At 46.4% G+C, this 25,757-nt stretch overlaps 1 non-coding gene across 1 annotated transcript; it reads left to right on the top strand.

Annotated features, from left to right (window-relative positions):
- Positions 1 to 14,592: 14,592 nt before the first annotated feature.
- On the top strand, positions 14,593 to 14,730 carry LOC119943122. Its single transcript, XR_005455600.1, has one exon. It is a non-coding gene; the product is annotated as a small nucleolar RNA SNORA7 (small nucleolar RNA).
- The last annotated feature ends 11,027 nt before the right edge of the window (positions 14,731 to 25,757 follow it).

Raw genomic sequence — 25,757 nt, 5'->3', positions numbered from 1 at the left:
GACTTCCCAAGGTGACGCAGCATACATGTGGCAGAGCCAGTTTCAGAACCCAGGTCCTCTGAGTCTCAAGCCCGTGCTCTTTCCACTAAGCCACCTTGCTTCTCTTGACTTTCTACCCTATTCTCCGCTCTTCTTTGGAACAAGAGGGAAGGGATTTGAACTGCAGCAGGAGAGTGAGGTTAGAAGAAACTTCCTGAATATAAAGACTGGTAGCCTCTGGCTTTGGCTATTACAGAAAGTCCTAGAAATCCTCTCTGCAGAAGGGGGATCTTTAAAGATAAAATAAATTCTCATCTGCCTTGCCTGAGGCAGGAAGAGCAGCTAACAGTCCCTGCCAGCTCTAAGCTGCTGTGATGTTCTCAGAGTACTAATGTCAGTCGGGATTCCGACCTCCTCACACTCACCCTGGGATAATAAATGCTGGACTCTCTCCTACGAGGGAGCTTCTTGGACTATCTAATGTTCCGGCTGCTCCCCGGAAGCTTTGACAGTTGCGTCAGTTCCCTAGATTCCTACAGATTCAAATTAGACGTCAGGCCCTGCCCTGATTTCCTGCATTTACTCCAAGATATCACCAGCTACTTGGCCTAGAGAAAGAGAGACCTCTCCGAGTCATTCCAGCTCCACTGCCCTTCTGATGTTGATCAGCAGTTTCCTCCAGTGTTTCTCCTAAGATGGAATGAATGCCCATCCTGTGGACCCCAACTGGTTCCAGTAAAAAACAAATGTGACTCTGTGAGCCCGGCCCCCCACAGCCTGCTCTTACTAATTCATGAAGGTACTTAGTCATCAAGGTCATCAGCACTCTGGAAGCGAGGAGGAAGAAAGAGGCCCGGTTCCTGTCAGAAAGGCTGCTTCTCCTGAGCTGCCCTCGGCCCTGGCTGAATTGCTAAAAGCTGAGTGACCATGTGGTGCTGAATCAGTCAATCAATTGATCGATGGTATTTACTGAACACTTACAGTGTGCAGAGCACTGTACTAAGTGTTTGGGAGAATACAATATAACAGAGGTGGTAGACACATTCCCTGTCCACAATGAGCTTACAGTCTAAAGGGAGCTTACGGTCTATGGTGGCTTCTGCCCTGGGACTCTGAACACAGTGATAATAATAACCATGGTATCAGTGAAATAGTTACAATATGCCAAACACTGTACTAAGTGCTAGGGTTGATCCACTATAATAATTATAATAGTGGCATTTGATAAACACTTACTATGTGCCAGGCACTGTACTAAGCACTGGGGTCAATCCAAGTAAACTGGTTGGACACGGTCCCTCTCCCATGTGGAATTCACAGTCTTAATCCCCATTTTACAGATTAATTAACTGAGGTACAGAGATTGAAGTAACTTGCCCAAGGACACACAGCAGACAAGTGGCAGAGCTGGGATTAGAATCCATGACCTTCTGACTCCCAGGCCTGTGCTCTATCCACTATGCCATGCTCCTCTAAGCAAGGGCATTGTCCCTGTCCCACATGGGGCTAACAGTTTCGGAGGGAGAACAGATCCTTTATCCCCATTTTGCTGATAAAGAAACCGAGGCCCAGAGAAGTGAAGTGACTTGTCCAAAATCATGCAGCAGGCAAGTGTCAGAGTGGGGATTTGAACCAAGGTCTTCTGACTCCCAAGCTCATGCTCTTTCCAATAGGCTAGTTTGCCTGGCGGGTCCCAGGAGATGAGTGTGGAGGCACTCTGTGGTGTCGAGTGTTTTTGGTGAGACGTTTCTGCTGGAGCATCTTCTCCAATCATCTGTTTTCCAACAGGATGGAGTAACTGGTGTGAAAGGTGTTTCCTTAGCATGTTTGTTGCAACCTCGTATTCTGTTTCCAAGTTTAAAATATCAGGTTGTTTCCGTGATTAAATATTTATCTTCCCTTTTGCCTTGTCACAGAAACACCATCCAATGATCTGCAGGGAAAATAAAATGATGCATGAAAGGAAGGATTCGGCACTTTTGCTGATGAACCTGCTGATTAACAGGTGTGTTTTGATTCACTGTAATTTCCTAATGGTGGGTTTGCTGCCCCAATAAAACAGAAAAGTCAGCAGTTGTTATGGGCCCCTCTACATATACACCAGTGCAGTGAGGCCCAGTGTCTAGAGCCAAGGATCCAGACGGAGAGATTCAGTTCTCGTCTTGATTCTGCCCTAAACCCCATTGTGACCTTGCACAAGTAGGTTAAGGTCTCTGGACCCCAGTTTCCCCATTTATGAAGCAGAGGTGTTAATCACTGCTTTACAGGGACATTGAGAGGATAAGAGGCATCGACGGGAAAGTGGATTGAGCTTTCTTGCTGGAAAAGTGAATGAAAATGATGATAATAATAATTATTATTATTGTCATTATTATTATTATATCATTACACTTAACCTGGTGCAGCCCTGCCTGATCTAGCAATGAGTAGCAGCAAGGCCTAGTGGAAAGAGTCTGCCCCTGGGAGTCAGAGGACCTTGGTTGGAATCCCCACTCTGATGACCTTTGCCTGCTTTGTGACCTTGGACAAATCACTTAACTTCTCTATTTCTTGGTTTTCTCAGGTGTAAAATGGAGATCTAATGCCTGTTCATTCTCCTATTTAGACTGTGAGCCCTATGAGGGACTCTGTTGGACTGGATTATCTTGTGTCTATCCCAGGGCATGGTACTTGGCACATAGTAAGTAGTTAACAAATGCTATGATGACTGATGATGATTGTTATTATTATCCCAGAACAAGCCCTGGACCACACATATTCATTCATTAATTCAATAGTATTTATTGAGCACTTACTGTGTGCAGAGCACTGTACTAAGCACCTGGGAAGTACAAGTCGACACAGCATCCAAGCACCAAGCTGTTAGTTCTCCCAGGATTTATAGTCCCAGCATTCCAAGGAAACAACTACACCTATTCAAAAAGTTGTTTGTGTGCCATAGTCCTCCCTACTGGATCTCCATTCCCTGCTTCATCCCAGGCCTGAAATCCCCAACCAGTGAGTCTGTAATGTCCAGGGGATCGTCTAAAGCCAGTCCAACTCAAGCAGCTTTGGCTTTGTTCCAGCCTTATTTGGTTCCCCAGCTCAGGTCCTACAGCTTGACCTGGCCTGTGCAGAGATCTTCCACGCCAGCACCAAGGAAGATAGAGGAGGAGCACGTGGAAGAGGAAAAGGGGCAGGTGAAGGAGGAGAAGAAGCAGGTGGAAGAGGAGAAGGTGGAGGAGGAGGAAAAAGAAGAGGAGGAGAAGGAGAAGAGGAGGAGCAGATGGAGGAAGAGGAGGAGAAGATGGAGAGGGAGGAGGAAGAAGAGCAGAAGGAGGAGGAAGAGGAGGGGGAGGAGGGAAATGAGTGGGAGGAAGAGGAGGAGGAAAAGGAAAATGAGGAGAAGGAGGAGGAGGAGAACTTAGTCGGGGAAGGTCTCTTGTAGGGGAAAGTCTCTTGTAGGAGAAGCAGTGTTTAGCAGGAACAAATGCTTTTCCCCATACTTCTCACCCAGAGACCGCCTCTCCATTCCTTCGCACACGCTGGGTGAATCTCGAAATCTGCCCAGCCAGTACCCCTGGCCTGGTCAAAATCTAGATCCACAGGTGGCCTTGCCCCAGCTCTCTCTGGCACCTGGGGCTCTTGTTACTGGGAAATTGGTTCCTTGCTGAGGGGTGAGGACCTCAGAGATGTCACTCACCTGGGCTTAGAAACCCACCCCTGGCCCAAAAACCTAGTGGCAGCCATCCCCACTGTGCCGTGCACAAGAAATCAATCCTGGTAGTTTACGCAGAAACAACTTATTAAGTGAAGACAAGGGAGCTGTTGGAGCAAATAATTGAAGAATAATGTGATAAAAGACAATATCAGGAATGGCGTGCTTTACAAATTGGCCCTTGTGAAATAGCTATTCTGGGCACAGCGAATTCCACAGGCTGTCATTTTCCATGCTCTGAACGTCTGGGGAAAGATTACAGTGGTAATCTCCTCTGTGAGATAACACGATCTCGCGCCTGTAGGTTCTGGTCTCCAAGAGCTCAGAGCCCTCAAACTTTTGGCTCTGAGGGGCTGCCAGATGTGGGTTAATTGGTAAGAAACGAGGCAACCAGCATGGCGTAGAAGCAGTGTGGTGTAGTGGATAGAGCACAGGCCTAGGAGTCAGGACATGGGTTCTAATCCCAGCTCTACCACTTGTCTGCTGTGTGTGACCTTGGGCAAATCATTTAACTTCTCTGGACCTCAGTTATCTCATTGGTAAAATGGAGATTAAGTTTCTGAGTCCCATGTGGGATAGGGGCTGCATCCAACCAGATTAGGTTGTATAATAATAATGATGACATTTATTAAGTGCTTACTATGTGCAAAGCACTGTTCTAAGCACCGGGAAGGTTACAAGGTGATCAGGTTGTCCCACAGGGGGCTCACAGTCTTAATCCTCATTTTACAGATGAGGGAACAGAGGCCCGGAGAAGTCAAGTGACTTGCCCAAAGTCACACAGCTAACAGTTGGTGGCGCCGGGATTTGGACCCATGACCTCTGACTCCAATCCCCATGCTCTTTCCACTGAGCCATGCTGCTTCTTGTATCTACCCCAGCGCTTAGAACAGAGCTTGATGCATAGTAAGCACTTAACAAAGACGATTATTATTTATTTAACCCACATAGAGGGTGTTTCAGGGGCAGGGATAGAACCCTTGGGTTTTTCTGGAGTGTCACGCGGGCTACAGGGAGCGCAGTGTCTTTCCTGTTCAGCCCCTGGGCTCCTTGGGACCAGGGCTGTGACCAGCATCTCCTGAGGCTCTGAGAAAGCCCTGGGAGAATACGCCTGGGAGAGCTTCCAGCTGCTAGAGGTGGTGACTACTGCAGCTACCTCTGAGGTTACCACTACTGCTTCCTGGAGCCCCCTCTGATGGCATCGGCAGACTTCAATCTTCTATTTCTCATCCACTGCAGGAGGGCTCTACAGCCTGTGTTCCTACAAGTTCTCTAGACTGTAAGCTCTTTGTGGGCAGGGAATGTGTCTGTTTATTGTTCTATTGTACTCTCCCAAGTGCTTAGTACTGTATTTTGTAGATGGTAAGGGCTCAATAAATATGAATGAATATGAATGAATGAATGAATGAATGTAGTTGTCATCATGCCTTGGGAGTGGACCCCACTCAAGCATCCCTGCCCGAATGACCCAGTAATTAAACCCCTCCTGGCGATGGCTCAGCCACCCTCCCTGTCCACGAGTCCATGTGACCTAGTGGGAAGCAGCACGGCCTAGTGGAAAGAGCACAGGCCTGGGAGTCAGAGGGCCTGCGTCCTAATCCCGCATTTGCCATTTATCTCCTGTGTGACCTTGGGCAAGTCACTTCTCTTTGCTGTCCCTCAGTTTCCTCACCTGTCAAATGGGGACTAAAACTGTGAGCCCCATGAGGGACAGAGACTGTGTCCAACCCCATTATATTTTATCTACCCCAGGACTTTGTACAGTGCCTGGCACATGGTAAGCACTTAACAGATACCACTATCATTATTATTATTATTATTAGTGGATAGAACATGGGCCTGGGAATCAGAAGGATTTAGGTTCTAATCCCAGCTCCACCCCTTGTCTTCTGTGTGACCTTCAGTAAGTCACTTGACTTCTCTGTGCCTCAGTTACTTCATCTGTGAAATGGGGATTAAAGACGGTGAGCCCCATGTGGGACACCGACTGTGTCCAACCTAATTAGCTTGTATCTACCCCAGTGCTTAGTATAGCACCTGGTACATAGTAAGCACTTAATAAATACCAACCATTGAAAAAAATTAAAGGAGCAATGTGCCAGGGAGAGCTCCTGAGCACACCGCTAAGCCCAAGCAGAGAAAAACATGAGAGGGTAGTGATCACTGGGTGGGTGGCTAGTGAACTGGAGGGAATCCAGAAGCAAGGGCTCCAGTTCTACAGGCCCTCAGCAAATGGCAGAGGACAAGGAGGGAGACCCAAAGGCTCCAGAACTATGGACGTGTGTTGGTGTCATGCTCTGTGAGCTGGGGACAGGAGATCCAGGACGAAGCCTGGACCTCAGAACTGGCAGCTCTCCTAGCCTCTCACTTGGGGCTTTGGATGAAAAGCAGTGAAACTGGCTGGCCCTGCCCTGTGGACTGTATTGGGGTCAATCAAAGCTCTCTCCTGTGAGGAGCGAGATGCAGCATGGCCTAGTGGATAGAGCATATGGTTCAGAGTCAGAGGATCTGGGGTCTAAGGCTGGCTCCACCATTTGCCAGCTGTGTGACCTCAGCCAGGTCACTTAATTTCCCTATGTCTCAGTTGCCTCATCTGTAAAATGGGCTTTCAGTACCTGTTCTCCCTCCTACTTAGACTATGTGCCCCATGTAGGACACCTGATTATCTTGTATACACTCCAGTGCTTAGTACAGTGCTTAGCACCTAGTAAGTGCTTAACAAATACCATGATTTAGTATTATTAGTAGTAGTAAGCGGAAACGCTCCATCCTTGGCTTTAAGTCTCTCATGGCAACTCTTTCCTCATTCATCTCCCACTACAACCCAGCTATAACACTTCACTCCACTAATACCAACCTTTTCACTATACCTCGATCTCATCTATCTTGCTCCCGACACCTTACCCATGTCATCCCTCCTGCCTGCAACTCCCTCCCGCTTCATATCCGGCAGACCATTGCTCTCCCCATTTTCAAATCCCTAATAAAATCTCACCTCTTCTGGGAAGGCTTCCATGACTAATCTCTTATCTCCCCACCCTATCTCTCTCCCTGTCATAACACCTAGGCATTTTGTCCATACCTCGTAAGCATTTAGGCACTTACCACACCCCTACCCACACAGCACTTAATGTATGAATCTTTATATTTGGTTGCTTCCTGTTCCTGTAATGTATTTTAATGAGTGTGTTCCCCACTAGATTGTAAGTTCCTAATTCTATTGTACACTCCCAAGTGCTTAGTGCAGTGCTCTCCACATAAAAAGCACTCAATTAATATCATTAAATGAATGATGGTTGCTACAGCAGCACAGCAATACAAGTCAGCTCACGTGCTCTCCATTCCTCTCTCCATTCTTCTCTTTTCATAGAAGCTGCATGGCTGAGTGGACAGAGCCCGGGCCTGGGAGTCAGAAGGAATTGGGTTCTAATCCTGGCTCTGCCGCATGTCTACTGTGTGATCTTCGGTGAGTCATTTAACTTCTTTGGGCCTCAGTTACCTCATCTGTAAAATCAATCAATCAATCAGTCAATCGTATTTATTGAGCGCTTACTGTGTGCAGAGCACTGTACTAAGCACTTGGGAAGTACAAGTCAGCAACACATAGAGACAGTCCCTACCCAACAGCGGGCTCACAGTCTAGAAGGGGGAGACAGAGAACAAAACCAAACATACTAACAAAATAAAATGGGGGAAGCCCCTTGGGGGACAAAGACTGTGTCCAACCTGGTTAACTTGTATCTATCCCAGCACTTAGAACAGTGCCTGGCACATAGTAAGCACCTAACAAGTACAATAGTTATTAATTATTATTACACTCTTTGCCTTTCTATCTGGGTCCCTCATCCTCTCCATGCTCTTCTTTTGGGCCCCATCCCTGGCCCACCCCAAGCATCCTTGAGTGACAGGTCACTGGTGTGTGGTCACAAGGTACTGCTGCAGGCCAAGTCTAGGGGCACCTGCAAGACTTGAGAGTGGATGTGCCTCACCCCCAGTCCCATCCCCTTAACCTCCCTGAGGTTTACAGGGCACCTGACCTTCGGGGCTGGGTGGCCACTGGCCAGCTCCACCCTCTGCCTACCCATACCGCCATGCAGGGCAGCCGCTATATCCAAGCTGCGTCAGAGCTGCGTCAGAACCGCCTGAATTAGACTTTCTCTCCCTCTCCAAGGCGATTCCTCAGGGTGTGAGCAGATGTAGCGAGGAGCGAGTCAGCACCTGCATCTCAGTGGTGACTCAAGGAGGCGGGGGAGAAGGGGTGACTTCTCCATCCTGTCTGGGAAGAATATCAGTGCAGAAGGGGGTGCCGCTTTTGTTTCTTCCAAAGTGATGCCTCGTGGTCGATCCCGTGTGGCTCCCCTGACCTATAGGAAGCAGAAGCAAACCCAGGCCCAAAGCACCAAGCCCCTTCCCCTACCCAGCTACCCATCTAACAAGCTCCTTTCTCCCTCCTTCTAGGAGGGCAGAGAGTCTCCAGGCTGCCCTGCTGCTGCCTGGAAGACAGATTGTAGCTCTTTGGGTGGGTTCTCACTGTGAAGGCTGCAGGATTAGGCAAAATCCAGGGAAGAACTGAGGGGCAGCGAAGTCATTGGTCAGGGGAACCTCCCTGATAGTCATTCATATTTATTCAGTGCTTACTGTGTGCGAAGCATGTACTAAGTGCTTGGGAGAGTACAATATAACAATAAACAGACACATTCTTTGACCACAACAAGCTTACAGTCTAGACCCTGTTGGAGAGGGTTCTGCCTAGACTGTAAATTCAGTGTGGGTAGAGAATGAGTCTACCAACTCTGTTGTATTTGTACTCTCTCAAGCACTGTACATAGTAAATGCTTAATAAATATGATTAATTAATTGATTGATTGATCCCAGAGAAGCTCCAGGATGCAGAAGTCCCCCAACATCTACTCATAAGGCTCCTACTGGGAAATGACACCCTTGGAAAAGCAATCAATCAATCAATCAATCAATCAATTGTATTTATTGAGCGCTTACTGTGTGCAGAGCACTGTACTAAGCGCTTGGGAAGTACAAGTTGGCAACATATAGAGACAGTCCCTACCCAACAGTGGGCTCACAGGCTAGAAGGGGGAGACAGAGAACAAAACCAAACATATTAACAAAATAACATAAATAGAATAGATATGTACAAATAAAATAAATAAATAGAGTAATAAATATGTACAAACATATATACATAAATACAGGTGCTGTGGGGAAGGGAAAGAGGTAAGACGGTGGGGTGGAGAGGGGGACAAGGGGGAGAGGAAGGAAGGGGCTCAGTCTGGGAAGGCCTCCTGGAGGAGGTGAGCTCTCAGTAGGGCTTTGAAGGGAGGAAGAGAGCTAGCTTGGCGGATGGGCAGAGGGAGGGCATTCCAGGCCTGGGGGATGATGTGGGCCGGGGGTCGACGGCGGGACAGGCGAGAACGAGGCACGGTGAGGAGATTAGCGGCAGAGGAGCAGAGGGTGCGGGCTGGGCTGTAGAAGGAGAGAAGGGAGGTGAGGTAGGAGGGGGCGAGGTGATGGAGAGCCTTGAAGCCGAGGGTGAGGAGTTTCTGCCTGATGCGCAGATTGATTGGTAGCCACTGGAGATTTTTGAGGAGGGGAGTAACATGCCCAGAGCGTTTCTGGACAAAGACAATCCGGCAATCCAGGCAGCAGCATGAAGTATGGATTGAAGTGGGGAGAGACCCGAGGATGGGGGATCAGAGAGAAGGCTGATGCAGTAGTCCAGACGGGATAGGATGAGAGCTTAAACGAGCAGGATAGCAGTTTGGATGGAGAGGAAAGGGCAGATCTTGGCAATGTTGCGGAGCTGAGACCTGCAGGTTTTGGTGACAGCTTGGATGTGAGGGGTGAATGAGAGAGCAGAGTCGAGGATGACACCAAGGCTGTGGGTTTGTGAGACGGGAAGGATGGTAGTGCTGTCAACAGTGATGGGAAAGTCAGGGAGAGGGCAGGGTTTGGGAGGGAAGACAAGGAGTTCAATCTGAGTGTCCAAAGACCTGGGTTCTAATCCCAGCTCCACCACTTGCCTACTGTTGGACCACAGGCAAGTCACTTCACCTCTCTGTGCCTCAGTTCCCTCATCCATAAAATGAGGACTCAATACCTGTTCTCCCTCTCCTTTAGACTGTGAGCCCAATGTGGGATAGGAACTGTGTCTCATCTGAGTGTGTTGTGCTTGGTGGTGAAGTGGAAAAAACATAAGACTGAGTGTCAGAAGACCTGGGTTCTAATCCCCGCTCCATCACTTGTCTGCTGCATGGCCTTGGGCAAGTCACTTCACTTATCTGTGCTTCAGTCCCCTCATCTGTAAAATGGGGTTGATGACTGTGAGCCCTGTGGGGGACAAGGACTGTGTCCAACCTGGTTTTCTTGTATCCACGCCAGTGTTCAGTGCAGTTCCTGGCACATAGTAAGCACTTAACAAATACTGTAAATATTATTATTAGTAGTAGTAGTAGTAATCACTTACCAAGTACCATACTTATTATTATTTCCCAGCAGCACTCAGCACACTGATCTCTCTCTGGGTCTAGTGTGGAGTGGGCATAGGTCAGTGAGTTCCTTCTCATTCTCTGCCCCCTTGGGAAAGATCCCCTCCAGAGGTTACAGGAAAACTTGGTCAGCATACTCTAATTAGAATAATAATTGTCATATTATGGCAAGCTCTGTACTAAGCACTGGGGTAGATACAAAATTGTCAGGACAGACACGGTCACCATCCCACATGGGCCTCACAGCCTAAGTAGGAGATATGAAGGGAGAGGAGTTTCAAGCAGAAAAAGAGAGTGAGCAAAAGGTCTGGAGTAAGAGTAACAAAACTGAGACCCACTGAATAGACTGACGAGAGTATTCATTCATTCAGTCGTATTTATTGAGCACTAACTGTGTGCAGGGCACTGTACTAAGCGCTTGGGAAGTACAAGTTTGAAACAAATAGAGATGGTCCCTGCCCAACAGTGGGCTCACAGTCTAGAAGGGGGAGACAGACAACAAAACAAAACATATAAACCAAACAAAATAAATAGAATAAATATGTACAAATAAAATAAATAAATAGAGTAATAAATATGTATAAACATATATACATATATACAAGTGCTGTCGGGAGGGTAAGGAGGTAAGGCAGGGGGGATGGGGAGGGGGAGTAGGGGGAGAGGAAGGAGGGGGCTCAGTCTGGGAGTAGTGAGGCATGCAAGCTGGGGAGGAGCAAGAGTAAAGAGGGGGAGAGAATTGATTGAGTTCTGAATTGAGAGCTGTTTCGGAAGGAGTGTGGGCTAGTGGATAAAGCATGGGAATGGGAGGCAGATGACCTGTGTTGTAATCCCTACTCCTCCACTTGATGATGATGATGGCATTTGTTAAGTACTTACTATGTTTCAAGCACTGTTCTTAACACTGGGGTAGATACATACTAATCAGGCTGGACACAATCCCTGTCCCACATAGGGCTCACAGTCTTAATCCACTTACCTGTTGTGTGGCCTTGGGTAAGTCCCTTCATTTCTCTGTGCCTCAGTTTCCTTATCTGTAAAATGGAGACTTAGTGCCTATTCTCCTCTATACTTAGACTATGAGCATCATGTGGTACAGGGATGGTATCTGGCCTAATTAATTTGCTCTACCCCAGATTTTAGAACAGTGTTGGACCCATAATAAGCACTTACCAAATACCATTAAAAAGAGTGTCTTAAAGCCTATGATTAGGAGTTTCTGCTTGACATGGAGAAGAATGGACAACCAATGGAGGTTTTAGAGAAGTGAAGAGATGTGTGCAGGCTATTTTAGAAATTTGGTCTGGAGAACTATGGACTGTAGAGGGGAGAGACTAGAGCCATGGAGGTTTGCAAGAAGATTGATAATGTAGAAGGCAGGTCAGGATATGACAAGTGCTTGGACCAGCGTGATTCCAGTTTGGAAATAGAGGAAGGAGAGGAGTCTGGAGACTTTGTGGAGAAAAACCCCACAGGATTTGGTGACAGACTGAATATGAAGAATACTAGAGAGGAGTCAAGGATAACACCAAGGCTACAGGTTTGAGAGGTGGGGAACACAGTGGTGGTGTCAACTGTCAAGATAAAGTTAGGGTCCAAGAGAGGATTTGGAAGGGAAGATGAACAGTTCAGTTCTGGGCAAGTTGAGTTTGAGGTTGCCAGAGTGGAAACCATGAAAAGAAGTCCTGGAGGCAAGAGAAAATGTGAAATTGCAGAAAAGAAGCATGGTTGGGGCTAGTGATGTCAGCTTGGGAATCATCTGTGCAGAGGAGGTAGTTAAAGCCAAAGGGATAGAAGGGAGAGGGTGTAGGTGGAAAATAGAAGTGGGCCCAGAGAGCCTTGGGGGATTCCCACAGTAAGGGAATGGGAGGCAGAAGAACTGTGAGATATTGGAGTGCAGCAAGAATGTCAGTAGCTTATCAGAGATTCCTGTGAAGGCACCCTCCTGCCTCCCCTCCCCAGCCGGGGTTAACCACTGGTTGTTGAGCGATGATCCCTTTCGGTCTCAGGATAGGAAATACATCAAAAACTCATAAGGACCCTTTAGTTTAACTAGGAGACTCCACACAGCTTAATGGTCCCTTAACAGACTCTTATTTATTTTTAAGATCTGGGAACATTTGTGTTTGGTGCTAGACTGATGATCTCCATGGCAACAAATTAGTTCAACTAATCAATGCAATAAGTCACTAGCTAAAATGAATCCCAAGGAGGTGGACAGGCATAAGGGGGGAGCAGACCCAAGGGGCCAGCTGGGTCCTGACTCCTGGCCCTGTGCCAAGCCAGCCCAGATGAGGAGGAAGCCCAGTTAGGAAATTCCCCATCTGAGTCATCCCTAGCAGAACGGTGGACCATTTGGGGTTTAGTTGGCCATGTTCTGGATTTGGAAAGGTTGAAGACCCATCACGACCGACTCCCATTGGCTTTCTGGAACTGTGATCCCTGGGTAGCAGCATGGCCTAGTGGATAGAGTACAGGTCTGGGATCAGAAGGCCCTGGGTTCTAATCCGGGCTCTGCCACTTGTCCGCTGGGTGACCTTGGGGAGGTCGCTTAATTTCTTAACTATGAATATATCTGTAATTCTATTTATCTATTTCGATGGTATTGATGCCTGTCTACTTGTTTTGTTTTGTTGTCTGTTTTCCCCTTCTAGACTGTGAGCCTGTTTTTGGGTAGGGATTGTCTCTATGTGTTGCTGAATTGTACTTTCCAAGTGCTTAGTACAGTGCTCCGCATGCAGTAAGCACTCAGTAAATATGATTGAATGAATGAATGAACTTCTCTGGGCCTCGGTTACCTCATTCATATAATGTGGATTAAGACTGCGAGCCCCATGTGGGACATAGATCGGGTCCAACTATAGAGTAGCAGTGTGGCTCAGTGGAAAGAGCACGGGCTTTGGAGTCAGAGGTCATGGGTTCGAGTCCTGGCTCCGCCACATGTCTGCTGTGTGACCTTGGGCAAGTCACTTAACTTCTCGGAGCCTCAGTTACCTCATCTGTAAAATGGGGATGATGACTGTAAGCCCCACGTGGGACAACCTGATCACCTTGTATCGCCCCCAGCGCTTAGAACAGTGCTTTGCACATAGTAAGCGCTTAACAAATGCCATCATCATCATCATCATCATCCAACTTGAATAGCTTGTATCTGCCCCAGCACTTAGTATAGGGCCTGAAACATAGTAAGTGCTTAACAAATACCATTAAAAAAATACTGGTGGAAGAGCATGAAACAACAGGGTGGGGAAATGGTGTAGATGTTGGAAAATCCAAACAAATGACCCAATCCAAAATGAATGCTCTAGCTAAAGTAGGCATAGCACTACCATGTCATTCTACCAGGGGTTTGCAGGCTGAGAAAGTCCCTACATAGAAGTGCCAGTTTTGGGTTGTTTTTTTTTTTTTGGGGGGGGGGGGGGCGTGTAGTTTGAACTGAAGGGTGAAAAAGATGCTGAGATTTTAGAGGAACTGAGGTTTGGAAGGGAATAGGCTTTTTATAATCATTATAAAAGAGTTAGAGAAGCAGCGTCACTCATTGGAAAGAGCCCAGGCTTGGAGTCAGAGGTCATGGGTTCTAATCCTGGCTTCTCCACATATCTGCTGCGTGACCTTGGGCAAGTCACTTAACTTTCTGAGCCTCAGTTACCTCATCTGTAAAATGGAGATGAAGACTGTGAGCCCCACGTGGGACAACCTGATCACCTTGTATTCCCCCAAGTGCTTAGAACAGTGTTTTGCACATAGTAATCACTTAACAAATGCCATAATAATAATAATGGTATTTGTTAAGCGCTTACTATGTGCCAAGTACTGTTCTAAGCACTGGGGGAGATACAAGTTAATCAGGTTGCCCCACGTGGGGTTTACAATCTTCCTCCCCATTTTACAGATGAGGTAACAGAGACACAGAGACATTAAGTGGCTTGCCCAAGGTCACACGGCAGAAAACTGGTGGAGTTAGGATTAGAACCCACATCCTCTGACTCCCAAGCCTGTGCTCTTGCCACTAAGCCATGCTGCTTCTGTTTTGAGAGTTAACAGACTAGAAATCAAACAATCGATGGCATTCATTGAGCTCTGACTCTGTGCAGAGCACTGCACTATATGCTTGGGAGAGTACAATACAACTGAGTTAGTAGGCACATTCCCTCCCCAACTCCCTTATTAGATTGTAAGTTCCTAAAAGGCAGAATGATCACAGGGCTGGGGGTAAGAGGACCTTGGTTCTAATCCCATTCTGCCATTCACCTGCTGTATGACCCTGGGAAAGTTGCTTAACTTCTCTGTATCTCAATGTCCTCAGCTGTAAAATGGGGATTAAATACCTGTTCCCCCTCCCACCTAGACTGTGAGCCATACATGGGACAGGAACTGTATCCAATCTGATTAGCCTGCATCTACCTCAGAACTCCCCTCTCAGGGTTACACCTGGAAAGTTTCCAGTACTATTCTGGTCTCTACTAAGGGAGGGAGAGTCAAGCAGAGGTCTACCCATTCCATTCCTAGCTTGGGCAGTGGCTAGTAAGTGGAAGGCAATCTGCTACAAGTCAAAACTCACCCACGCTGGGCAATGGCGGCATGGGAGAGAGTCGAGGGCGGAGACTCGAGTTTACTGTGTGGAAGGCAGCAATGGTAAACCACTTCCATATTTTTACCAAAAAAACTCCATGGATACACTACCAGAACGATTTCAGATGGAGAGCGGAGAGTTCTGAGAGAGATGTGTCCGTGGTGTCACTATGGGTCGGAAATGACTCGACAGCATACGATAAGACCCCAGCATTTAGTACAGGTCCTGGAACATAATAAACACTTCACAAATACCATTAAAAAAGAGAGAGAAGGCCTGTTTCAGTGTATAAAGAAAGCTGAATTGAATCCTGAGATGTGGAGGGATCTTTTTTCAAAAGGCTTTGGTTGAAGGGTAATTGAATATGAGCCCAGCAGTTCAAGCACTTAGTACAGTGCTCTGCACACAAGAAGTGCTCAATAAATACGATTGAATGAATGAATGAATAATAGTAATGGTATTTATTAAGCATTTATAGTGTGCAGAGCACTGAACTAAGTGCTGGAAAACAGTACACAGGAGAGAAGTAGACATGGTCCCAGTACCTCAGAATTGGCTGAGGGAGAGGGCGGGGGGGAAGGGGTGGTAGTGAGGAAGGGGACTCACAATCTAAAAAAAGCCCTGAGGGAATGGCTTGAATCAGAGGAATGAAAAATGGAAAAACCTAGAGAGTCCATTCAGTCTTTTCCTGGAGAGACTTTCCCCTAAAGAACATTCTTCTAGGATCAGTCCTGGATCTCCTCCCCATCCCCTGGGATCTGGTCCAAGCAAACCATCGGCAGGTTGGGATGCTCAGGGTGCAGTTCCATTGTTTTCCTATCAACATCTCTCTCCCACTCATCCCCTGGGACCACCTCAAACATTCTTCTCAAGCAGATGGCTCTGCACAAAAAGGCAAGATTTATTTGCCCACCAAGATCTCCTTCACAGGGAAATGCTGTGAAAATGAATTCCCTAAAAGCATCCGCTCTTTGCCGGAGGAACGTTCCGAAATCAGCAGGCATGAGATGCTCCCAAGTAAATACTTTTGTGCAGCAGAAAGAGAAGCCTTCCAAAGACCCAGTGTTATTTACACTCCCTAGGGAATCTGGGAATCCATTGCAGGAATTACAAGGCTCAGGCAGGAAAGCCGTGTCTGAGATGTTGGTTGTCACCTGTAGTGAGATTAGGCTCAGCTTAGAGTGTGACTGTACTCAGGAAAGTGGTGCTGAAGGTGCTGGAGATTGAGGGGGTCCATACTGATTCCCTCACATCTCCTTCTGACATTGATGATTCAGACTGTCCACACCCCAAACTTCATTTATTAATAATAATAATAATAATAATAGCTGTGGTATTTGTTAACTACTTACTATGTGCCAGGCACTGTACTAAGAGCTGGAAAATCAAACTGCAGTATTCCTGCCCTTCCTCTCCTCTCTGGGAGTAAATATTCTCTTCATTTAAAGAAACTAGATGGTTATTATTTTTTCCAAGGTTACAAGGCATGGAAGTGAAGGTCACAGAATCAGCTCCTGATGCACTAACAGGAATCAAAATGCTTTTTACTTTTTTTTTTTTTGCAAGTAATTGGAGCTGTGAGTGGAAGGCATGTTGGCAGCGGAAAGGTAGCGTCAGAAGGTTTACATGTTCCAGGCTATTCCTGAGCTCATTTCAGTGCTGTCTGAATCCATTTTCATCGACTAAATTGGGTTTCGGGAGACGAAGTTAGGATGTGGAGGGAAAAATTCAGGGATGCTAGATGGCCAGGCCCTAACCTTTAGGATGGATGTAAAGAAGGGAACCCTCATACTGTTCCTGCAAGCATCCTGTTGTCACCATTGGAGACAGGATACTAGGCTAGTTGGACCATCGATCTCACCCAGTAACAGCCTGGTTAATGGTCTCACGTTATTTCCCTAAATGGTCATAAAACCTGATGTTATTTCTTGCACCTCTACAGGGACAATGTGAATGAGGATTGGTCACAGGTGAGGAATACCAGGAAACACCATTCAAGGTCTGCCAAGTCCCCCATCATGCAAATGATGGACCATTTATGGCCCTGGTCTTAGTTTCCTCAGGGCTGAAGCAGAGCTTTATATTCAGGGACAGGATGTCAGTATGGTTCTGCTCCCACTATTAGTCTTTCACTGTGAAAACCATCAGCAGTGCTACCGCTGGGTGAATTTGATGGGCCTTTCATCCAGCCCAGAATTACTCCTCCAGCAATGGTCACGGGAGGCTTGGAGGCAAAGTGCCCACCTGGACATCCATCCTAATGGCAGTGGAGGATCTGCCCGACAACCTCACTCTTCCCCTGGACATCACCAGACTGTTAGAATTTGATATGATTCACTCCTGCAGGCAAGAATTGGGGAAGGAATGGTGCTTTGTACTGGGGGGTTCCCTAAAAGTCTGCAAATCAGGCATCTGAGACCCCAGATGGGAAAGTGGATTCCAAAGCTTTTCATTTCAAAATTCTGTTGGCATAGTAAAAGCCAACATGGGCTGGAACTTTGTAACCTCTCCTAGCAGGTCTGGGCCCCAATTCAGGTTCTGGTCTGCGTAGCTGGAGCAACACCAAGAAAAGAGACAAATTCCTGCCCAGATGGCTGTGGAATTTAGAGGACTCAGGGCCAAGGGACAGTTCTTTCACTATGAGACCCAGATGCTTCCTTCATCCAGGCTGCTCTATCTCATTGCTCCTTCATCCAGACTGCTCTATACCACTGGGCCTTCTTCCAGGCTGTTCTACTATGCCAGTGCTCATTCATCCAGGCTTCTCTGTCCCAGTGTTTCTTCAATCAGGCTGATCTATCCTGGTGTTACTTCATCCAGGCTGCTCTATGCCGGTGCTCCTTCATCCAGTCAGCCAGTCAATCATATTTATTAAGGGCTTACTATGTGCACAGCACTCTACTAAGCTCTTGGGAGCATACAGTATAACAGCATAGCAGACACATTCCCTGTCCACAGATGATTACTCTCCCCCACTTCAAAGCCTTATTGAAGGTACATCTCCAAAAGGACTTCCCAAGCTAAGCCCCACTTTTCCTTATGATGTATGATGGTATTTGTTAAGCACTTACTATGTGCTAAGCACTGTTCTAAGCCCTGGGGGACATACAAGGTTATCAGGCTGTCCCAGGTGGGGTTCACAGTCTTAATCTCCATTTTACAGATGAGGTAACTGAGGCACAATGAAGTTTGCATCACCCTGACTTTCTCCCTTTGCTCTTCCTCCCCACCCCCACAGCCCCTCAGCACTTAGTACATATCCGTAACTTTATTTATTTGTATCGATGTCTGTCTCCCCCTATCTAGACTATAAGCTCATTGTGGGCAGGGAATGTCACTGTTTTTTGTTGTACCATACTTTCCCAAGCATTTAGTACAGTGCTCTGCACACAATAAGTACTCAATAAATACAATTGAATGAATAATTGAATCTCTACTAGTGCTCTTCATCCAGGCTGCCCTATACCAGTATTTAGTCAATGTGAATAGTCATTATTTCCTCTCCCCCAACCCCAACTGTCTGGGCCCTAGGCCCTCCTAGGTCAGAGTGCTCTTCATCCAGGCTGCTGTATACCAGTATTTCTTCAGGGTGAATAGTCATTATTTCCTTTCTCCCATCCCCAACTCTCCGGGCTCTAGGCCCTTCTAGGTCACTCTAAGATCAGTGACAGTGAGAACTCAAGGAATATGGCTGCTTTAATTCCTCCCCCATTCCTTTCCACTCCATTGCCCCTCAGCTGGAGGCCCTGCAGGCCTTCTTTCTGGGACCTGGGACCACCCTTCCCCCCATCATCCATACACACAAACACACACACACACACACACACACACACACACACACACACACACACACAGACACACACACGTCCTTGGTTGTAAACTAGGTTGTAAGCTCCTAAAAGGCAGGGGTCATTTCTACTCACTCTGTGGTACTCTCCCTAATGCTTAGTACAGAGTAAGTGCTCAATTACTATCATTGTAATTACCATCATCACTATTATCACTATTAATAGTGATATTTATTAAGCACTGACTGTGTGCCAAGGGACATAAGCATAGGGGTAGATATCCGATAATCAGATCAGACACAGTCCCTGTCCCACATGGGACTGTTTTCTGGATCCAACTTCTAACCGCACGAAGAGGGAGACATTCTAATTACCTGCTGTCTAAAATAACAGAGCTCATTTAGAGGATGGGCAGAATTTAAGTCAAAGCAAACTCCACCGAAAGCAAATCTGCAACCTCAAGGTTTAGCCTGGTTCAGTTAACTCCATAGTGATCCATCCCCACCCCACCCCTTGCGCCTCCACTCTCAGCACTGGCTGTGGAGGGGCTTCCAAAGAAAAGGTAAGTGGAAGGATAACCAATCATTCATATTCCTTGAGAGTTTACTGTGTGCAGGGTACTGTAGGAAGTGTCTGGGAGAGTATGATTTAACAGACTTGGTTGACATGTTCCCTGCCAATGAGGAGCTTGTAGTCTAGAGGGAATAAAGGATAAAAAAAAAAAAAGGAAAACGTAGTTTGAACCAATTCAGAGAACAAACCCCCAGAAATAAGATTTCATGCATTTAATTATGAACCCCTCACAAGCAATAGTTCCTGTAATGGGTGGGCATCTGTGTATCTTTACACAGAAGACACCGCAGTTCTGCCTGATATTATTACCACTGCTGTTAGTTTCGGCTCTGTCAGAAGTTTCAGAATGGGTAAGAGTGTTCTTTTGAGACTAGAGTCCCACAGATACAGTGTGAAAAAGACTTTTCCAATCAGATTAAAAGGCAAGAAGGAGGTGCTTAAAAGAGGTGTTTATTTTTCTAAGAAATGTCTCCCTTTAGGACAGAAACCAGAGAGCAATGCAGCCACAAACCACAAAATGGCGCCTTGTGTGTTTTTCAGCCTCTGGAGTAGTAGGCTCATTGCCAAGGGGCCAGCAGACTGACAGAGAAGAGACCCTTCATCCACCGTTACAGCTGGAAGGAACCCAGAGTGGTCATCACATCCAAATCCCTGCCTCCAGACAGGTAAATGCAAAAAGAGGTTCAAATTTGCCCTCTTTTTGAACATCAACCAGTTGATGAATGGTATTTACTGAGTATCTGATTGAGGAGCCCTGAACCAAGCATTTGGGAGAGTAAACAGATTTAAGGCACCCATTCTCTCCCTCCAGGAGTTTATCCATTCCAAAGGTAAATCTATGTACTACATGTCTCTTGAAGTATTTTTTGGTAGATAAGGTCATTTGTAAATAATACATCTCACTCTGGATTCGGGGACCTCTCAGTCGGATTCAATCTATCCTCCCCCAGTACTTGTTCTAGTACTTACTGAAGCATCTACGGAATTATTTAGACTTCTGCCTGCAATATTTTCAAGCTTCCAGAAGACAGTTGCTTAGAGATTTTCATAATGTTTTGAAATGCTGATGAGGACTTAACATTAACATTAATGGCAGCTAGCGGTGGTCTTTCAGACAGATCGAGTCTGCAGTTTTGTGGGACGGTTATTATTCTTTTTCCCCCTTGAAGAAAGCAGAAGAGAATGGAGATATAAATAGACCGGCTTGCTTTTCTTTTAATCATGTAAAATAGATTTTGAAGATTAAAGACTCAGAACACGGTTCTGCCTTTACGTAATTTTTTTTTAATTTTGTATAATTTGAATGAGAAAGAGAGTCTTTTGGCAGCAGGCCCATTTGAACAGTTTGGTGTTTCGCCTCTGGAGATCGGGGTTTGGGGAGGAATAAGAATGGGGCCCTGGTGGAGTTTGACAGGGTGGAGGGAAGATAACATTCAATCAGTGGTATTTATTGAGCGCTTACTGTGTGCAGAGCACAGTACTAAACATTTGAGAAAGTACAATACAATAGAGTAGGTAAAAATAATAATAACTGTGGCAGTTGTTCACTGCTCATTGTGAGCCAAGCATTGCACTAAGTGCTGGATAATCAGGTTGAACCCAAGTCCTGCGCCACATAGGACTCACAGTCTAAAATAGGAGGGAGAACAGATATTTAAGTCTCAGTTTTCAAGATGAGGAAGGTGAGGCACAGAGAAGTGACTTGTACAAGGTCAAACAGCAGCCTAGTGGCAGAGCTGGGATTCAAATCAGGGTTCTTTGACTCCCAAGCCTGTGATCTTTCCACCGGGCCTCACTACCAAAGAGAGAGTAGAAGAATGATTGGGGACATGGAACAAGCAAGTACATTTTTCAAATCTGCTTCGGCAAGATGTCCTGCAGCCCTGGAAAGAGGCAGAAAAACCTGTCGATTCCTAGTTCCTGTCTGTGGCTGTCAATGATTCCTGCCCCAAAGGACTCAGTTTCCCTGATGGGGCCGGCAGGTGGGGGAAGTCCTGTTTTCACAGACAATCTGTTCCCAGACAATTTCTCCAATGGTCTAAAGCACAAGCAGCCTTTTCTTTGGTGCCAGGCTGGGTGGGCACCTCTTCTCACCTCAGTTATTCAAATAAACAGGTGCAGTGTGGCCGCAGACAAGCAAGCCAACTTTGCATTGGATTCCCAGCCTCTGGGGAAGTGGAGCAAAGGCCTGCAAATCTGCTGTGTGGTGGTGTGGGAGAAGGGGTAGGCAAAAGGAGACTAGTTTCTGCCCAGATTCTGCAATAAATTTTGGCTCAACAGTGAGTGAGACGGAGCTGTGGTTGGGAAGAGATGGGGAAATGGTCGTGGTGGGGAGGCTGCCGTTCAGGGGTCCGGTGTCTCCTCTCCACAGACCCCAGATAGAAGCAGCATGGACTAATTGTTGGAGCATGGGCCTGGGAGCCAGAAGGACCTGGGTTCTAATCCTGGCTCTGCTACTTATCTGCTGTGTGGCCTTGGGATAGGCATTTCACTTCTCTGTGCCTCAGTTACCTCATCCATGATGATGATGATAGTATTTGTTAAGCTCTTACTAAGTGCCAAGCACTGTTCTAAGCACTGGGATAGATACAAGATTATCATGTTGTCCCACATGGGGCTCACAGTCTTAATCCCCATTTTACAGATGAGGTAACTGAGGCACAGAGAAGTTAAGTGATTTGCCCAAAGTCACACAGCTGACAACTGGCAGAGCTGGAATTAGAACCCATGACCTCTGGCTTTCAAGCCCAGGCTCTTTCCACTAAGCCACCCTGCTTCTCATCCATAACATGGGGATCAAGACTGAGCTGCACATGGGTCAGGGACTGCTTCCAACCTGATTACCTTCTATCTATCCCAGTGCTGAGAACAGTGCTTGACACATAGTAAGAGTTTAACAGACACCATCATTATTAGCTCCTGGTGGTGTGTCCACTCTGCCCAAGGAGGCCTATGCTCTTCCTACTTGGAAATGAACTTCAGCAAAGGGGATCTGTGGAAATTCAGAATGTGAGGAAACCCATGCTCTTTCTATTTGATAATTGAAGGATTAAGGGGCCTTTGGATCTAAACTTTTCAATTTCCAAATACCTTCCAACCCTCCCTCATTGGCTGAGGGCTAAGGATGCCCTTCTTGGGATATAGTGTGGCTTATTAAAAGAACACAGGACTGGGAGTCAAGAGACCTGGGTTCTAATCACAGTTCCACCACTTGCCTGCTGTGTGACCTTGGACAAGTTGGTTAACTTTTCAGGACCTCAGTTTCTGTCTGTGTCCTAGCTGGTTGAGCAGTTCTTGGTGCTTTAAAATACCACGCTGAGAAGCAGTATGGCCTAGTGGCAAGAGCCCGGGCTTGGGAGTCAGAGGATATGGGTTCTAATCCCGGCTCCACCACTTGTCTGCTGTGTGACCTTCGGCAAGTTACTTCACTTCTCTGTGCCCCAGTTACCTCAACTGGAAAATGGGGATTAAGACAGTGAGCCCCACATGGGACAACCTGATTACCTTTATCTGCACAAGTGTTTAGAACAGTGCTTGACACATAGTAAGTGCTTAACAGATGTCATAATTATTGTTATTATTATTACCACAATAATTATTATAATTATAATTATTCAGAGCATTTATGGCACATAACCATAAATTATTTATTTACATTAATGTCTTTCTCGCTCTCTAGACTGTAAGGTCATCGTGGGCAGAGAACATGTCTACCAACTCTATTGTACTCTCTCAAGCACTTACTACAGTGTTTGGCACACCATTGATTAATTGATTAATTGATTACCTCTGACCCAGAAGCCTGAAAATTTGCAGGAACTGATTCCCTGACTTTGGACAGAGTTCTTCCATGATTTAGGGGAAAGGTTAGGGTGTCTGAAAGAGGTCTAATGGTGCATGGCCTAGTGGAAAGAGCACAGGCCTGTGAGTCAGAGAACCTGGGTTCTAATTCTGACTCCCCAACTTGCCCTGCTGTGTGACTTTGGGCAAGTAACAACTTCTCAGTGCCTCAATTTCCTCATTTATAAAATGGGGATTCAATATCTGTCCTCCCTCCTACTTAGGTTGTGAGCCCCATGTGGGGTCTGATTACTTGGTATCTACCTCAGCACTTGAGCAGCATGGCTTAGTGGAAAGAGCCCGGGTTTGCAAGTCAGAGGTTGTGGGTTCTAGTCCTGGCTCTGCCACTTGTCAGCTGTGTGACTTTGGGTAATTCCCTTAACTTCTCTGTGCCTCAGTTACCTATCTGTAAAATGGGGATTAAGACTGTGAGCCCCATGTGGGACCATCTGATAACCTTATATCTATCCCAGCACTTGGAACAATGCTTGGCACATAGTAATTGCTTAACAAATACCATCATTACTTAGTACAATGCTTGGTACATAGCAAGCACTTAACAAATACCACAATTATGGTGTTGAGATGGAGCAGGGAAGGAGAACCTTCAGCTTCCTCTGGTCTCTCCTCATTCCTCTGGCAACGTTGGTGCTGCCTACTGGTTGCTACATTGGTACATCTCTGTGGAAGTCGAGGGTAGGGACCACTGGAAGGGTGGTCCTCAGAAACCTGTAATGGGGGGGTTGGGAAAGAGTCCATAATGCCTACATACCCCATGGCCTCCCCAGAGCCTGGGGAAGTGCCCTCCCACTTGGAGCATATGCACATGCCTTAGGAGGCATTGGGGTAGTGCATTCATGGAAGGGAGGGATGGACATGGAGAGGATGGGATGGGAACAGGAGATGCTGTGGGGTTACCAAACCACCTCAGTCAACTCTGCCTCCCTCTTGACTGCCAGTCTCAGTGGGTTTTTCTGGCCCCCAGAATCTGATCTCCCCTTCTACATTGAAATTAAATGTGTAAGAGCGGGAGGGGGGTGGAAGAGAGAAGATGGCCCAGCCCCACCCTGTGAGAGGAAGATTTAGGCAGGAGAATGGAGGTCTTGGGGAGCCCTAACTTTGCTCTATGTGGCTTCCCCCACCAAAGTCCCCAGTTAGAACATCTCTCCTCCTGAACCAACCCCCAACACTTCCCGGTTGCCCCACCCCCACAGTGAGGGTGGAGGGATGAAGTACCATTTGCTCTAGGGTTTGCATGACGGAGTTAAAAGTTAAACCAAACTCTGTCAGCTTTCTACAGGCAGAGATTGGATCTTCATATCATCTGCCTGGCACCTTCAGTTCTTTAAACACATAATAAATCTAGCATAATAATAATGGCAAAAATATTCATAATAACTTACATCAAGAAGTCAGAGGTCATGGGTTCAGATTCCGGCTGCCTCACATGTCAGTTGTGTGACTTTGGGAAAGTTACTTAACTTCTCTGTGCCTCAGTTATCTCATCTGTAAAATGGGGATTAAGATTGTGAGTCCCACATGGGACAACCTGATCACCTTGCATCCTCCCCAGCACTTAGAACAGTGCTTTGCACAAAGTAAGTGCTTAACAAATACCAAAATTATTATTATTATATTATTATCATTTCTCTATCCCATTCAGAGCAAGGCAAGGAACCAGCTCACATACTGACTGTGCATACTACTACTACAGTACATACATACAGTACATACTACTGAGAGTAGTACAGTGCTCTGCACACAGTAAGCGCTCAATAAATACGATTGATTGACTGGCATTTATTTTATTTTTCCCTTCTTCTTGCTTGTGTCTTCTGTTTTATCCTTCTACAAAGTTTGTTTTGGGGAAGCTAGCTTTGGTGTCTTTGAGATTATTTTGTGTAATACCTTTTATTGGGTCAGTCACAGTTTCATGGGCAATTAATCATGGGCAATTAAGCGCTTGGTACAGTGCTCTGCACATAGTAAGCGCTCAATAAATACGATTGATGATGATTAATCAATGTATCAGTGTACTTATTGAGCACTCACTCTGCGCAGAGCACCATATTAAGCACTTGGGAAAATACAATAGAGCTAGCAGATATGATCCCTGCCCTCAAGGAGACTACAATCTACAGAGGGGTTGACACTAAAATAAATTTTGTGTAAGAGGAAGCAATAAAGTATAAATATATAAATGTAAGTGCAATGGGGAGAGAAGAGGGGAGAACTCAAGTGCTTAGGTGACACTAAGGTGCTGAAGTTGCAGTTAGGGGAGGAATATAGGGTTAGGGGTGAGAGATTAATCAGGGAAGGCCTCCTGGAGGCAATGTGATTTTGCAAGGCTCTGAAGATGGGGAGAGTAATGATCTGCCACATGTGAAGAGGGAGGAAGTTCCAGGGAGAAGAAAGGATGTGAGCAAGGAGTCAGCATCAAGAAAAATGAGAGTGAGGTAAAATCAACCAATGACATTTTTTCAGCACTTACTATATGCCCAGCACTGTACTAGACACGTGGGAGAGAACAATACGGTAGTGTTGGTAGGTACCTTAAGACATTAAGGGAGACAGTGAGTAGGTTGGTTTGAGAGGAGCAAAGCAGGTGAATTGGGCTGTAGAGGGAGAGAAGCTTAGCTTGGCGTAGTGCATAGAGCACTAGCCTGGGAGTCAGAAGGTCTTGGGTTCTCATCCTGGCTTTCCCACTTGTCTGCTGTGACCTTGGGCAAGTCACTGCTCTGTGCCTGAGTTAACTCATCTGTAAAATGGAGCTCAAAACTGTGAGCCCCACTTGGGACAACCTG

Source organism: Tachyglossus aculeatus, chromosome 21 (genome assembly GCF_015852505.1).
Source record: "Tachyglossus aculeatus isolate mTacAcu1 chromosome 21, mTacAcu1.pri, whole genome shotgun sequence".
NCBI classification, from domain to species: Eukaryota; Metazoa; Chordata; class Mammalia; order Monotremata; family Tachyglossidae; genus Tachyglossus; species Tachyglossus aculeatus.
This window is presented reverse-complemented; position numbering and strand designations above follow the sequence as displayed.